General features: G+C 33.4%; 1 protein-coding gene across 1 annotated transcript in view; it reads left to right on the top strand.

The window, feature by feature from the left end:
- The first annotated feature begins 515 nt into the window (after positions 1 to 515).
- LOC143923180 (cadherin-86C-like) overlaps positions 516 to 16,258 on the top strand; it is a 59,308-nt gene continuing 43,565 nt past the window's right edge. The window contains exon 1 of the mRNA XM_077446732.1: positions 516 to 951. The gene's annotated coding sequence lies outside the window, so the exon portion shown is untranslated. The remainder of the gene's footprint in view (positions 952 to 16,258) is intronic.

The raw sequence follows: 16,258 nt of genomic DNA, 5'->3' as shown, positions 1-16,258 counted from the left end.
TTTAAGATTAGGTTGTTAGAGTCAGTATTTATTTTTGTCAAATTTTATTTTTGTTACGGCAACCCATTTGACGTTTGATTTGCGGGGCGAAAACCGAATCCGTCGCGCGAGCTATTTTAGAGAGGGGCATTCTTTTTATTTGCCGGGCTGATAAATGGTACCCAAATAAAATCATGGGATTCACTCCAATAAGAGCCTATATAATTTTCGAATGCAATTCAAAGGTTCATCAATCTTTCGAGAAGGGGAAAAAAAGCACTACCCAAAAGGAAAAATGAACAAAAGGTACGGTTCATCTAATTCTCGTAGGTTTGCGTGCATCTACCAAAGTGGAAGTCACACGAGCAAGGATGTATGCACGCCCTCGGCGGCAATCTATCGGTAAATCTTTTGTCCGAGAAGCTATTGGAACTAACCCCGTGTTGTAGAGCCAACATATTATATACAACACACACACAGGCCGATGAAGTAGCTTTTGATATTGCCTCACGGAAAGGTAAACCAGTTTCAAACTCAGTGTTTGGCGCGCCGTAGACTAGGTAACACGCGCATTCAAGTAACACGCGTCGTTCGCTCTTTGCGCGATGTGTTCGAACTTTTCATCATACAAAAGCTTCACATAAAACTCAAAAAGAAAAAAAAAACCAAATCAAAGTGTCCTTCCAGTGTGCCTTTCAAAATACATCCACATTAATCTCGCCTTATAAAAAAATAAATAAATAAACAAAGTGTCTGAGCATGCGACGTTATCACACCGATGAACGTATCGATTCAAGCGTATAATTTTATTGTTGTCGCATTTAATTCAGCCGTGTCGAACTGATCTGTGTAGTTATCGTATAATCATATAATAAATATATATCCAAGAGAGACAATTCGACCAGCCGATGGCCTCGAGTGTATTTTTTTCTGTTTCATTATGAAACCGATCAGCCACTCGTATAACAATAGGTAAGTCGCTTTATTTATTTATATTATATTATAATGAAAGCCTATCGATGTTGTGCAATGTTTGAACTGGGCTCAATATCAATGACTGCTTAACTTTCATCTAAGCGTAGTGTAAAAACAATTTGCCTGTATAACAGCTAAATTTAATGAGTTCTAGTTTTCGACACGACCGTTTAACAAATTGACTGACGTGTAAATTAACCATTTATCATGTATAACTAGAATTCAATCGCTTTAGAAATCTTTTACACTCTTTGCTTACGATATTATCACTTAACCGATACGTAAGAATGACGACAATTAACCTTAGTATTATATTCAATTTTGAACGAGACTTTAATGTAATAATATTCATTCGAATATATCAACAAGTGTATTTTAAACAATTTTTTTCCGTTCCACATCTTAGATTTACTGGTCTAATGTCAAGGCTGTGCAACTAAAGCAAATCGTGAAATATCGATTAGATTAAAATTTTTACGCTGTGAAATTTATGTGTTATTCAAATATTTAAGTAATTCCTTGATTTATGACGTACATATGTTTAAATTTGGCAGAATCGTATGAATGTCTAAATATTTCAACAAATTTTGCAATTTCAATATTTTATAATTATAAATGGATTTATCCGGATTAGTTTAAATATTTATTCAACTACGCGGATGTGTGCTTTTGGCGGCAAAAATATTTATTAGGCAAGTTCATTGTGAATCGAATTTATCACTCGCTTATATTTTGAATTGATTTGAATAATTAAAACCAAGCTTTTTTTGTATCAAATTAATACTGTTTTTTTTTTGTTTGGTTTAATCTTAAAATATATCATCATGCTTGATTTCTTTACTCTTCTGATGATAACAATATGATACCGTCACTGACCATGGAAAATTCGAAAATTGCTCTTTTAGGTGAACATTCATCATTGCATTTGTAAAGCGCGGCGAATTAAAAAAAAGGATTATTTTTTGTGCGTCGATATTGAAATTCAACGGTTTGAATCGGTTGGACCGATTTTCACTATTGTTATGCCGCGTTTGAGCAAACGACAAAAAGTACGAAAGAAATCCAAGAAGAACGGAATAGTGTACGCTGTACGGAAACGGTCCACGTTCACTTTAATGGCTCTAAAGAATTTTGCCGATGCTTCTTACTGCAACTAGAGCAGGGACGCGCATTATAGTTTATTAAAAATAGAATTTTAAATAAATTTCGTAATACTTGATATCCTATGTAATTGGCTCATCATTTCGTACCTAAGGAATTCCTTAACTGCTTCAGTCGGTTTCATAAGAGTGTCAGGGTTAAAATATTGTCGTTATTTAATATGTGCAAAATTAAATTTTTGTTGTTATTTGTCTTTAAACGCATAGTAAATTGTTATGTTTTTGTCACCATTCAAAAAAAAATTTAATCAAATAATCTTTATACTTCCTATTATCATTTCCCGATATAATTAATTGTTTGCTAGTTACCATATCTAATATACACAAAAAGTTGCTGAATGTATTAGATGAGTACCTAAATGTATCGTCAATCTTCATGACAGTAAATTTTCTAAGAAATCTTAATTCAAAATACTATGCACTGATCATAGATTTTTTTTAGACTTTTTGGATTATTTTTCATTTATATTATTATTTCGGATATGTTTAATCAAATATTCAAATCAAATATGTTTAATTTCAATACTGTTTTTAGTAGGAAGAAAAATATGCAATTATCATTGGTCAGTTAAGATGTTCTGATCAATAATAATAATCGCGTACTTTGAGGTCCGCGTACGTTAGAAGCAAATAACAATTTAGACTAAATTATTTTGCCATTGTTGACTTCTTAGAAAAATATTTTTTTTCGACCTTTTTTATTGTTATTGGTTACGTGTATTGTTATCTGGGATTGCCCTAATGGGTATCCTATTTATACTCATAACTAGAGATCGGCGGATGAGCGTGCCGAAATGTGTTCCTATTGTCAATTTCTATTGCTAACTCTGCTTTCTATTGTTAATGCTCTCTAGAGAGCAAAAAAAAGGTTAACAATAGAAATTGACAATAGGAACCCATTTATTTCGAGCCGGCACTGTGATGCGCCGGCCTATACTCATAACCAGAATTATAAGGCTGCATTCGGACGGTGCTTTATACCTATAAAATGGTTCACTTTTGTCAACCATGTTTTTTTGCTCTCTTGCTTTTTACGGTAATGGAGAGGTCTATTGTTGTTTGACGAACACCAATGCTACGCCGAAGTATGCTCAAACCCAAAAACTGTTCGATGGATGCTTTTCTTATAAAAAAATGGTTCACTATTGTCAATTTCATAGAAAAACCACGCATTTTCACTATCTTGCTTTGAACACTAGTGGTCTATTGTTATTTGAAAATAATCCGATCTCTGCTCATAACCAAAGACCGGCAATGGAAATGTGCTTTTTTAAATAACAATAGACCGCTCCTGTGTTCAAAGCAAGAGAGCAAAATAGCATGGCGTTTCTCAAAAAAACATGATCAATAAAAATTTCAAAGCCGCATTTTCTTACGATCACAAAGCTTAATCTATTGATACTAATAACGCTTTCTTTATAGTATTGAACAATTATATACTTGATGATATAATATTTTATCTATTCAACGAATCTATGTATATATGTACATATTTATGTACATATAATCAATGAATGTCCTTTGCTTATAATTGTATGTACCTTCCAAATAAAAATCTGAATGTATTATAAATGGTAATATTACAATCGAAATAAACTTTGATCATGAGTATGGCAAAGTGCTCAATCTGCCATAGCGAGAGGAGGGTGAAAAGGGAAAAAACGATCAGATCAAATGTGACAGTATGGACGATAGAGGTCACCGTGAACGAAGATGCAGTATTTTCAAACGTGTCTCGTTCGATTATTTTTCACCATCGTAATGGCGGACGTCATTTCCACATATATTGATGACCAAACCGAGCAAAATGGCAAAGTTTGAAAACGATCGGATAAGAACCCAAATATCTTCAGACTACAAATCGTAAGTGGAGTAAGAAGAGGTTAGTAATAAAAATAGGGCTTGAAATCAAATATACAATGAAAAATTATTTAGAAAAATAAAAACCATGTTTATTTGTGAAAATGATTCTTTGTATGTACGTACATATATACATAGTATGATAAACGATATCAAAAAACCAGTCCTGGAAAGTCCTGGGTAGGTTTCGAACCCGCGAGTCTTCGTCTGATAACTCGAACGCATTATCGTTGAGCTCAGGATATTTCAACAGACCTATCACTAGTATAGTTATAATCTGCTTAGTGAATAGTCCAGGGCTAGCATCGTTCCACTGTACTGTGTATACATATGTATGTATATCTCATCACGAATTCTCTAATTGGAGTCCATATTGTATAGCTGCAACGGCAGTCGGGTTTTATCTCCGATGGCACCCATAGGGACATCGTTGGCGCGGCCCTGCACTCGCGGTCAGTCGTCTGCACCACATTCAGTCGGCTTTGTCAATTATTTCCCGCAGCATCGCATCGATTACGCTGGCAGCCAATATAATCGTTGTCGAGAATCGTGAGCGCGCCCCGGGCAGCCTCATATTTCCTACGTTTCTGCGACTCGACTCGGCCACTCTTCACACGCGCATCTCCCCTGCCTTTATCTATATACTCGGCGGGTAGGTACCTCTCAGTTCGATACACTTTCGCAATGGCACACACGCGAGAAATGTCGACCATAAAAATTGAAGACCATCAGACGTCCACCTCGCAATCAACGACTACCTGGGAAAATGAAAGTATCTCCAGCAGAGCCTGATGATCGATTCGCTACGGATAGCCGAAGACATTTACCGTATCATGTGGAGTAAAAAGCTTAATGAACTGAGTGCGAAATCATTCGCAAAAAAAATAGGCATTTATATAAGAATCGGTTGTATCTCAATCTGCGGCAAATTAACCAACAGATTCAATCATACATATACATAGAATCACTACTAACTAGAGATCGGCGGCCAGAATTCTTTTATGCACAAAAAATGTTTCACTTTCACAAGCAAGAGAGCAAAAAAAAGGTTGACAATAGAAATTGACAATAGTGAACTATTTTTTGTGGGCAATGGAAACTTGACCGCCGCCCTTTACTAATAACTAAGCTTCGGCGCGACCCCGCGTACCATTGTTCATTTTTATGCTGAATCTTTTTTTTTGCTTTCTAGCTTTGTAGTTTGCCCTCTTTCCTGGAAAATAGCCCCAAAACTACTAATAGCTAGTGTTGGCGCTGGAGCGTGCTTTTTCCAGGAAAGAGGGTGTTTTGGGGTTATTTTCCAGGAAACAGGGTAAACTATAAAGCTAGAGAGCAAAAAAAAAGGTTCACCATAAAAATGAACAATGGTGCGCAGGGTCGCGCCGCCCTATGCTAATAACCATTCTCGTGATACCCACACTTGTGATGAACAGAGATCGGTGTACAAGAAATTGACAATAGAAATTGGTAATAGTAAACCATTTTTTGTGGGCAAAAGAAACTTGTCCGCCGGTCTCTGGATGAAGTTCGGTGATTGCAACAAAGTATATATGTCTATATACATACATAGCTACCTTTCAGATATAAACACATTAACAAAACACAATATTTTTATGTATCGTCGACTTTAAAGACATTGTCATTATTGTATAAGACAAAATGTATTATGAACAATTTTCAAAATTTAATATAAATATGTAGGCTTTTGAGGTTTTTGCCCTCTTATGTATACTGTTTACACTAACATTAAAATAAGATAATACAAAAAATATGTATATAAATAATTTCTAAAATAAAAATTGACCTCTGGATCAGTTACTATTAGAATATACCCAAGCTGTTTTGTGAACATGTTTTCTAATTTCTAATCAAATTTTCTAATTCCCAGCCTGAATGCTTAAGAAGTTCTAAGACCATTGATGTAATCTTGCGGGATGTAAGGGAACATTATTTGTATTAGCTTTAGTAAATTAGCTTTAATCCAAAATAATCTTAAATAAATATATTATATTTACAATACTTCTAAAGCCTATTATAATAGTTAATGTTATTATCTACGTGTGTATTTTATACATAATCTTATTGGTATATTCTTATTTTAGTAGTGTTTAAGGCATAGTAGGAAAATTTACTCTTTAAAGCAAAAATTTTGCTTTGGTAATCTGTGTCTATTCTCAACGGATAGAGATTGTTTTTGAATGCATATTATATGTATGTAGATATTGTTAGATGTTTCTACATGGAAATTAGCATTACAAAAAAAATAATTCTGTAAATGCTTCTAGTATTAAATAAAGTAATAATCATGCGATATATATATATATATATAGAAGGAAAGCTATGTATTTTGAAAAAGACAAAACAAAAGAGTTATGATAAAGGCCGTATATATAAATATAAAATACAAGCGATTTGAAACAACATTCTCTATATATAAGGATTTTTAAACAAGGAGACGTTTAAAAATCCTTAGAGATGTGCTAAAACATTTTTAATGCGGTCTTCCTTTATGTTTGGGTGTACATAGATTTATTGGTATATTATTACCCATTAAATCATTGTTCTTTCTTATTCATTCCATATATGTTTGTTGGAGGCCTTTTTCCAGAAAATGTATTACGTGTTTTTCATTATGTACCAACAGCTCTCAAATCTTGACTATCCGAATGCAAAAAAATCAAAGATGTACATATGTACAAACATTAAGTGTTATTTCGTGTGAGCTCGTATTAATGTATGGCAGCATCCAAGTTTATTGGCTCTCGAGCATGCGCCACGCTTTGTTCTCTCGGAGCTCTTGTAAAACTGGATTTGTTTACGATTTTGCCTATTTAACGCAATAAAGAATTACAACCCGACATTGACAACGGATCCAAAAGCGTAGGAATTACTTTACAACCAGCTAACCTAACCGGAGCTGTTATGTGTATTATTTCCCGATCGTGCGGTTCGCGTTTATTGCATTGTCACACTGGATGATATAGCCAGCTATGGACCTGATACGGTATTGGAAATAACATAAATTTGTATTTTTATTATCGTCGAAAATGATTTTTTTCTTCGGCGAATTTAAGCGTTGAACACGTTTAAATAAATTCAGCGGTTTTTGGTTAGATGCGGTCGAATATAAAAAAAATATAAAAGTTCACCTACGCCAGAATGAAATGCTCTCGTTTATTTTATGCCTCTGTAAATAAACATTTTGGAGAAAAATTGTAATAAATGACTGGTGTAAGCATATTGAGTGTTTCATGACGGTAAAATTATGGATTTTAGTATCGGTTATATACAAAGCAACAGGCTTCATTAGTCCTATCTGTAGCATCTATATTTATTTTATTTATAACCAATGAGTGAAATAATTTTCCCGTCTAAATTCGAATCCATTGTACATTTTCTTTTTCGACGTCGAAATTGTAAATAATGATTTCCGTATTTCTTTCACAAAATTATCTATCAAACGGTTTGAAATTGGTTTATGTATCCTCCTTATTTTTTTTAATGATAATAATAAATTAAACATACAATCGTTTAGTTTTCGAAAGAAAGTAATTTGCACTTAATCATATATGTATATAATTTGTAATACAGAGCATTCTTTATTTATCGACTTAACGCAGTGGCTTCCAAACTAATTGCTACTAGGCGTCCCTTTTGAAAAAAATCTAATCTTGATGCCTTCCTTCCCCCCCCCCCACCCCCTTCATCTTTCTTTCATAAAATAATAAAAATACATTTTTAAATGATAAAAATGTATTAATTAAAAAAAATACAAGCAAAATTGACAGAAAAATACAATTATTTTACAATCTTAAGACATTTTCTATGGTGTCACGACGAAAAATTTACGGACAAAACGTCTAACGACACATCATCTACGACAAAATGACTACGTTACATAATGTTCATACGCTCAAAAGCGAATTTTTAAACGAAAAAAACCTACATGATTTTAATAAAACGTGTGGTGACAAATATCTATACACGTCCCTTGACAGATTAATAAATAAATATTAGATAAATCAGTCTAATTTAAATTTAACCATAAATAACAAATTCTATCAAATGAATTTTTGAATTCTTCGTACTAATAGTGGCAGAATCATTTTGTCGTGGACGTTTCATCGTGGAACCATTTTATATACAAACTCGATAATTAGTAAGTCAAGATTTCGATTATCTAAACTTCATTATTTTACATTATAGAATGGTGTTCCTTGTATTTTGACTATGACTCAATAGGAAATCGATTTTTTAAGATTTTTTTCCACCAATCAATCGAAAATGTACTGAATGTGTATATTGTAATATTTCACCATCGAAATGCTTACGTGCATTCCATATTTCGCCTGCTATTGAATGTTTCCAATTCCAATCAATTTTTATGGCCGCCAAAATTTTAAGTATCCGTATAAATTTTAGCCAATATGTACAAATTAAAATACCTCTTATTCGACTACAGGATTTATTTTACCGAGTCGAGAATCTTTTTATGCGGACGTTGGCGACAAGAGTGACCTTTCTTATATGGCAATATCCACATACCGACGCGAAGTGATATAAAATGGAGTAAATATACTACGAGTCGATGTAAACACAAGCGTACGTATTCTCACATGGTATGTACATAACCATATATCTCGGCGAACGAAAGTAAAAATCGGTGATGTAATAATAAACGGTCGAGGTAAACCGGTAGAGTTGAACCTTTCATTGTTCGGAACCGGATTACTTCTGAAACTACTCTTGACAATAGCCTTTCACCGTGGTGATTCACTAATGTTTTTTATTTGACGGTTTCTGGCAGCGGATTACTACTATTTACTATCACCATACACACACAGAAAGGAGTTCAACGAGCCGTACGCAAAATGTTAAGATTTTTTTACTACGCAACTGACTGTTCTCATTATATAAAACGGAATTGCACAACGTATTCCAGATGTGCCTATAAGGTCGATTGCAATTGACTGATAGATCAAACAAATTAGTAGGTGCTGTAATTTAAAAATTTTCCCACCATCTTAGATAGAAGTTGATATCGAATTTTGCGTATTGATATTATAAAACTTCTTGAACTATATAGTATTGTTTTAAATAATTCAATATATTCATTAGATTCATTAAATTAAAACCCGGTGTATAGATAATTCAAAAATATTTAGTAGCAATTATAGTCATTTGTACAATCTTGAATGTATTAAATACGGAATAGTAAGAGCTAATTGGAGGATGAGGCTTTTTTCCGCTCCTATAGCGCATTAGATTTGTACCGTTAAAAAAAGTGAGAAAGGAAAAGAAAAATAGAAAAGTGTAAGAAAGCATGGTATAAGGTATAACACTTTTATATTCTCAATTTTTTATTTTTTTTTTTGCATTTTTAGCCTTTTTTTGCTGATCCGATTCAGTGCGTTATACATAGAAGGGTTGATTGTATTGCTTATTAATTATTTAGCAGTGAACTTAAAGATTAACTGAAGATAAAATTTTAATCTCTACAAATAATTTATCATAAAATGTTATTCTCTACATTCATATAAGAACATATGTACAATTAACTTTATTAAATTTTAAAAAAGATTATATATTTTTCATTTATATTTTATACAATGTTGTTATTATTGTATCTTTCTTATCTGAATATGATTTATCTTAACCCTACTGTATTTGTTTTCCTATAACATTTCTTATTATTTGTAGTGTTTATAGTTAGTTTCACTATACATACATATATAATATATTGAAATATAAGTACAATTTAATTAAAGTAAGTTCGGAGCGTGCATGGGAAGCAAATAACATACATACATATTTAATAATAAAATCATTTTGTGAAAATGCGTAAAAAAGCACCACGCAAATCGGGGGATAAGCAACATATTTCACAATAACTTGTTAAATTAATTTTTAGTTTAAACATTCACACGACTACAAATCATTATTGTATCACGATTCTTCATAAAAACACCTCGTATTGTAAACGGACTATTTTTTTCGCACATGGCGATCTCCCACACGACAATACGAAATATCTGGCACTCAAATTCTCGTTGACTGTCGGTGGGTGGAAATTTCGAGTGACAGATACTCGTGTTTGAGTTTTCGTGACTAGTGCGAAGCATCTGTATTTATATAAAATGTTCAATTCTTCACACTGATTGTTCGTACATACGTCACGACGACTAAGTTTGTGCAGTTTTGTAAACGGTGCTTATTTTTTACATACCTCCTTTACGTTTCACTTACGATTACAATTCAGGAAAAAGTTTGCCTCTTATCCGATCGTTTTCATACTTTGCCATATTGCTCATTTTGGTCATCAATATAAGTTCTCCGTCATTACGATGGTGCAAAAATATCGTGTAAGACGCGTTTGATATCTGCCCGGCGAGATAGTCGTTGACATTTATCCATCGTTTGTTTATTAGTTTTAAACATAGATTGCGGTCGTAAAATAAAATTATTGTTTTTATTCAAAATAATAATTTTATATACAAATTATAGAAGAGGTATGTATGTTTTTAAAAAACTTTTTTTTAATTAATTGCAGGTTGTTATCAACTGACTAACTGAACCCGGCATGCGTTTCAATGCCACAATAACGCGTGCAATTACCGTTCCCGTTCTCGTTCTCGTTCTCGTTCTCGTTACCGATCCACAGACATTCAATTTTATATAGAAATAGGTATAGATATATTTGTTGACGTGGGCCATCCGCTGTGTGTTTGTGGTACAGTCCTGAATGGTCAGTACATTCGAGTACGAGGTAGGCGTGGCGCGATTAGTGTCACACTCAGTAAAATCGTAATTACGAAAATTATTATTAAGTGTCTTTACACAACAGTCATCTTCTCAGACATAAAAACAACAAAGGTCTAGGAGCAGAGAAATGTAATAATAATAGAAGGGCCCTTACGAATAAATAATTGTCAATATTACGTGGTACCTCTCTGTAAATACGCTACAATGCACGGAATACAATCGGATCAATTTGCTTATAAAAATGTATCCCATGTTGTTTATTTTGTGTTTTTGAATGCATTGTGCAATTTTTAACGATGTTTTCCCATCTTGCGAGTAATATAAACAAACAGAGAAGTTTTTATCGGACATACGTCGAGCACCAAGCATCAAATACGACTGATGCTAAAATTATTTAGGAATGTCTGTGGACAATCATTACTTGACAACAATATGACGCCTAAAGCCACTTCTATTAATATAACATTTCTCTGTTTAGGAGCCTATTCGAGACACACAGACAGACATTCGATTTTTTATATATATAAATAGATTACTTGTTTAATATTAAATACACACATATATTTATATTATTATAAATCAGCGTGATTTACTTTTAACTTATTCAAAGCAACTACCAGTCTAGCTTTCGCTCGGGTGTTAACAAATGGCAACAAGTTAAACCCAATACCTGGTCTACAGTGTATATATGCATGTATTTATGTACATAATCAGTGCTACCCCACACCGGCATGCCGACTTTAATGGTTTCCAAGATTGATAACACGTCGAGCGACGGATGCGTATCAATAATAACGAAGCGGCGCCAGAGTCGCCAACCTTGAACAATTAGTAAGGAGCGTGATGAGGGGGCGCCGCGAGATTTATGTTTTGGAATCTCTGGTACTATGGAACTCCAGAACGAATGGCTTTGTTGCAGCCAAGCTTCTTCTAGACCCCATAGTTCTGTCTGTTGCAATAGTCCGTGCATGGACTTGCCTCCTCTGGGTGACGTGCCCTGCATGTTTTCCCAATATCAGCTGCGGACAACTTCCATTTACATCGTGTACTCTCTTGATGCCATCGCCAAGTCGAGTTAGTAGGTGGTGGTTGTCCGCCAGCCAACCACCAACATCCAACAGACAATTATAGTGCAAGAGAAACGAATAAACGTGTGAATTGGAAAACGGGAAACAGATGTGAACGACGGTCACGAATTTTCCATATGGATATAATGGGTAGATGTATAGATGGGTGATTCATAGTATCATCAAAATGTCTATGAAATATAGCAGCAGCATAGCTCATTGATTAAGCAATTGCTTACCAGTAGAGAGGTCGTGGGTTCAATTCCCGGCTGGAATAAAAAAAAAAACAATCAATTTTCTCTATGATTACGAGTATATGTATATGTTACATTTGAAATATATTTTGACTAGTTGGAATATATTCCATCTAACCTGGTACCAACAACCGTTATAGTTGAAGTTTATTTTCAGTTGTAATGTATTTTGACTAGTTTAACCCACATAAGTTTATTTATATGATGAATTACATTACAACTGATCAAAATATATCACAATTGAAAATATAATTCAACTATAAGTTGGTACCAGGTAAGATAGAGAGTTTATGCTTTAGTGAAAACGTCACTCGACTAGTAAATTGATTTGGAAAATAACATTTTTATTCTAAACTCATTATTAGAGCTATCGTAATATGGTACTCATTACCTTTATTCGTAATATCTAACAAATATTAACGCATTATTGAATTCTAAAGCATTCGTAAAAACATCGGAGCTTTCTAAACTCAACTGTTATATTACAACTGGCACACATTTTTGAAAGTGTATTTGCGCTTGTATGGATATAATTTACTACTTGAATTATATTTGAATATTTATGACTTAAAACGCCACTTTTACTGTAACATATACATATATCGCAGCTGGCGAGATCTGGATAGTTATTAATATAGGACGGATACACATTAGGGCAATGGCAAATAACGATACACGTTCCAACAGCGCTGAATGCAAGAGAGCAAAAAAAAAAAGATTTTCTACGAAAAAACGCATCAAAATCAGATTGCGCTAATCATCCTCCGCTGTCTAGTTATTCAATCCAGATCGCCCGCCCCTGTTTTAGTTTGTCAATTTATCTAACTTAATTATTGTCGGCTTTGTCGGTCAAAGATGGTTCCAATAAAATCGGCATCCCTTTCCTCTATCGTAAATCGTTGATTCTTGTAAGCATTTGCTTACGGTTTGTAATCATTATCTGATGAATTCAGTATCAATCCCCAATCACGCTTTTAAGCGAAGTGTGTTTGTATATGTACTTGCAAATAATTCGAAGAATACTACAGTGATACTTCTTTTTATATTTACGCTTCATCATTTTTTTATTCTTCCTGAACCAATGTGATTTGATTCTCAAATAATCTACTTGTTTGCCAATAATTTACTTGTTTGCCAATAATCTACTTGACTATATATGTATGTATATTGTTTGCAAATTTACTTTATACTGTATATTGTTTGGAAATATACTGGATATATGTACATATATATTATATATTGTTTGCAAATAAATATCGACAATCCGTCTTGATATGTCAAATCTTTGTGATGAATTGGATTTTGTGATAATAATATGTAGATAATGGGCCTATCGGCTTTGCCGCCTCTCCCAAGTATATTAAATAAAATAAATAATTCTCAGAATCGTTTAACTATTCAAATTGAAAATAGACAATGATTTCATCTTCGCTACGGAGTTTCAACTCCTTGTAATCAAATAATTAAAATGAGGTACATTTTATACTTTGAAGTCGAATGAATATTATTATTTTAAATTGTTACTAAGCAAGTGCTTTGTTTTTTTTCGAATTTCTAAGGTGAATGAAATTACGCTCATTCATGTTTTTTTTATTTAAAATATATAACACTTTCAATTGTTTAGTTTTTTTCAGTGGCTAAATATATATGTATGTACATAGTTTTTCCGGAAAAAGATGAGGTTGAAAAGTTTGAGATTTAAACTAGTATGCTGCTGAAGGGTAGTAAATTTCATTGTGAACATCCAAATACAAGTTTATGTACATACATACATTATGTCAGGAAGATCGCTCAAGAATATTAGTGAGTACAAACTTGATACATTAAATAACAAAAATAAATTTTATGCAATAAAATTTATATGAACGTGATGCTGTTGTCAATTCAATTGACAGTATAGCACTTTCAGCAAACTTCATGCATCACAATTTCAAACAGGAAATGTCGAAGTTTAGATCGGTGTTGACCGATGACGGTACTTTCGGCCTGGTCGTGACCGCCATTACATTACAAATCCTCTTGACCAAAATTCATGACTATTATCATCATCATCGCAAATTGAACTCGCGTAGATGAAAGACAATGCAATTTATTGCCTTTCATCTGTCCAGGACGAAAATTTATTATTGCCGCACCAATAAATAATACATACATACCGTTAAACATTGAATGCAACGGACTATATTCCCTGAATTCTTATCTATAAAGGTCTATTTATAATATGCAGCACTGCACGTCAAATGCATGCTATACAGCACTGCCCGTTTTCGACACGTTCATACATGTTATGGACGATATGCGCATGCGCACTTTCTGCGTCCGCGTGCACTCGCTACTATGACGTCACATCATGCGTGAATATTTTCACAGTGGCCAAAGAAAACCAGTCTGCTTGATACGTTTCGGTGATATGTACTGCTGTATAATATGAATAGATCATATCGGTTGTTTCTGTTATGGATACGCCACATACACATCACGGAACATATGAATGTGTCTACCTTCCAGTTATAATATATTTTGACTAGTTGGAATATATTATCTGACCTGATACCTACCGTTATAGTTGAAGTGTATTTTCAGTTTTAATATATTTTGACTCGGTCTCCCTTATGGGACAAAAAAAGGGTGCATGGTAAACGGTACATACTCACTTAATTTGCGCGAGCAGGGTACAACAGGAACAAGAGATATTTGTGTTTTCTGTAATTTAACATTCTGGCTCGTCACGTAGACCCATATATAATATGATATATATTAGTGGCATGCGGTGAAATTATCTCTCTTTTTGTCATACCGCTTTGTTTGATGTGCGCGCGCAGAATACGGGAGGGAAAGCCTGTTCCTCTTGTTCCTGTTGTATCCTGCTCGCGCAAATTAAGTGAGTATGTACGACGGGGGGGGGGGGGAGAGACCCTTTTTTATCTTTCGACTTAAGATCTTTCGATTTTCGATCTTTGCCTTCCGATATTTGCGTTTTCGGGCGTTTCACTTTCGGTCCCGTGAGGTAGACCCATTTTGACTAGTTGGAATATATTTCGTCTCGTTCACGTAAGTTGATTCATATGACGAATTACATTCCAATTGGTCAAAACATATTACAACTGAAAATACACTTCAACTATAATTTGGTACCAGGCTAGATTGAGAGGTTAGGTTTTCGTAAAAACATTACTTGACTAGTAAATTGGGTTCAAAAATCACATTTTTTTTAGCACATTCTTAGAGTTATCGTAATACCATACTCATTACCATATCCGTAATATCTATTAGGGCATTATTTAATTCTAAAGCATTTTTAAAAACACTAGAACTGTCAAAACTTAGCTGTTATATTACAACTGGGGTACATTGTTGAAAGTGTATATGTATGCGCTTGTAGAGCTATAGTTTACTAGTTGAATTGTATTCGAATATGAATAACCTAAAACGCCAGTTGGAATAGATTACATCTAAAAATACACCTTGACTGTAATATCTACATATGTATATACAAATAGAATGAACTAAAGAATATTTTTCGTACTGCTGTTTATGTCCAGTTGACGATTAGATCTGTGCTAGTATAAAAATATCTTAAAATGTGCTCCTCGTAAATCAAACAAATGGCGATATTAAAATTAATTTCATAAAAACGTAGGTATACATATAACGCCGTTAATTGATTGAGAAATTCGTATAAAATATATTTATTTTTATTGCAACCGGTTTTTTATGCATCAACACAGTGTTATAAATGTCGATATAATAGTTACAATAAATTAATGTTATGCCATTTTTTTTTCACTAGGCAATTTCAATTAAAGCGCAAGGTCGTGACAATATTTATCTAATTTTTTATTGACGTTTTATATTATGATGGGTGTATGTAATATTTTCATCTGTCTGATACGGACATACAAGTCTCGTTTGGTAAAATATAAACCAATCAAATGTCAGAAATATGCGAGCGGTTTAATCGTAACTTATCAAATAACGTGACTTGAAATTGCATATTATTTAAAGCATGTACTTAAAAACTGGTATTTCGCTTAGTGTTTGCTGCGTTTTTATTCGAGTTGTGCAATAATAAATACATACAGTAGTTTTCTTTCAAAGTACAGTTACGTTACAAAGGAAATTATAAATACACTTTAATCGTATCCTTAATTGGAGACCCCGTCAAGATTAGTTTATAATCGATCTTTTCATTATTACGAAA

This window comes from Arctopsyche grandis, chromosome 3, assembly GCF_051622035.1.
Source record: "Arctopsyche grandis isolate Sample6627 chromosome 3, ASM5162203v2, whole genome shotgun sequence".
NCBI lineage: Eukaryota > Metazoa > Arthropoda > Insecta > Trichoptera > Hydropsychidae > Arctopsyche > Arctopsyche grandis.
Note: the sequence above shows the minus strand (reverse complement) of the source record. Positions and strands in the feature narration are given on the sequence as shown.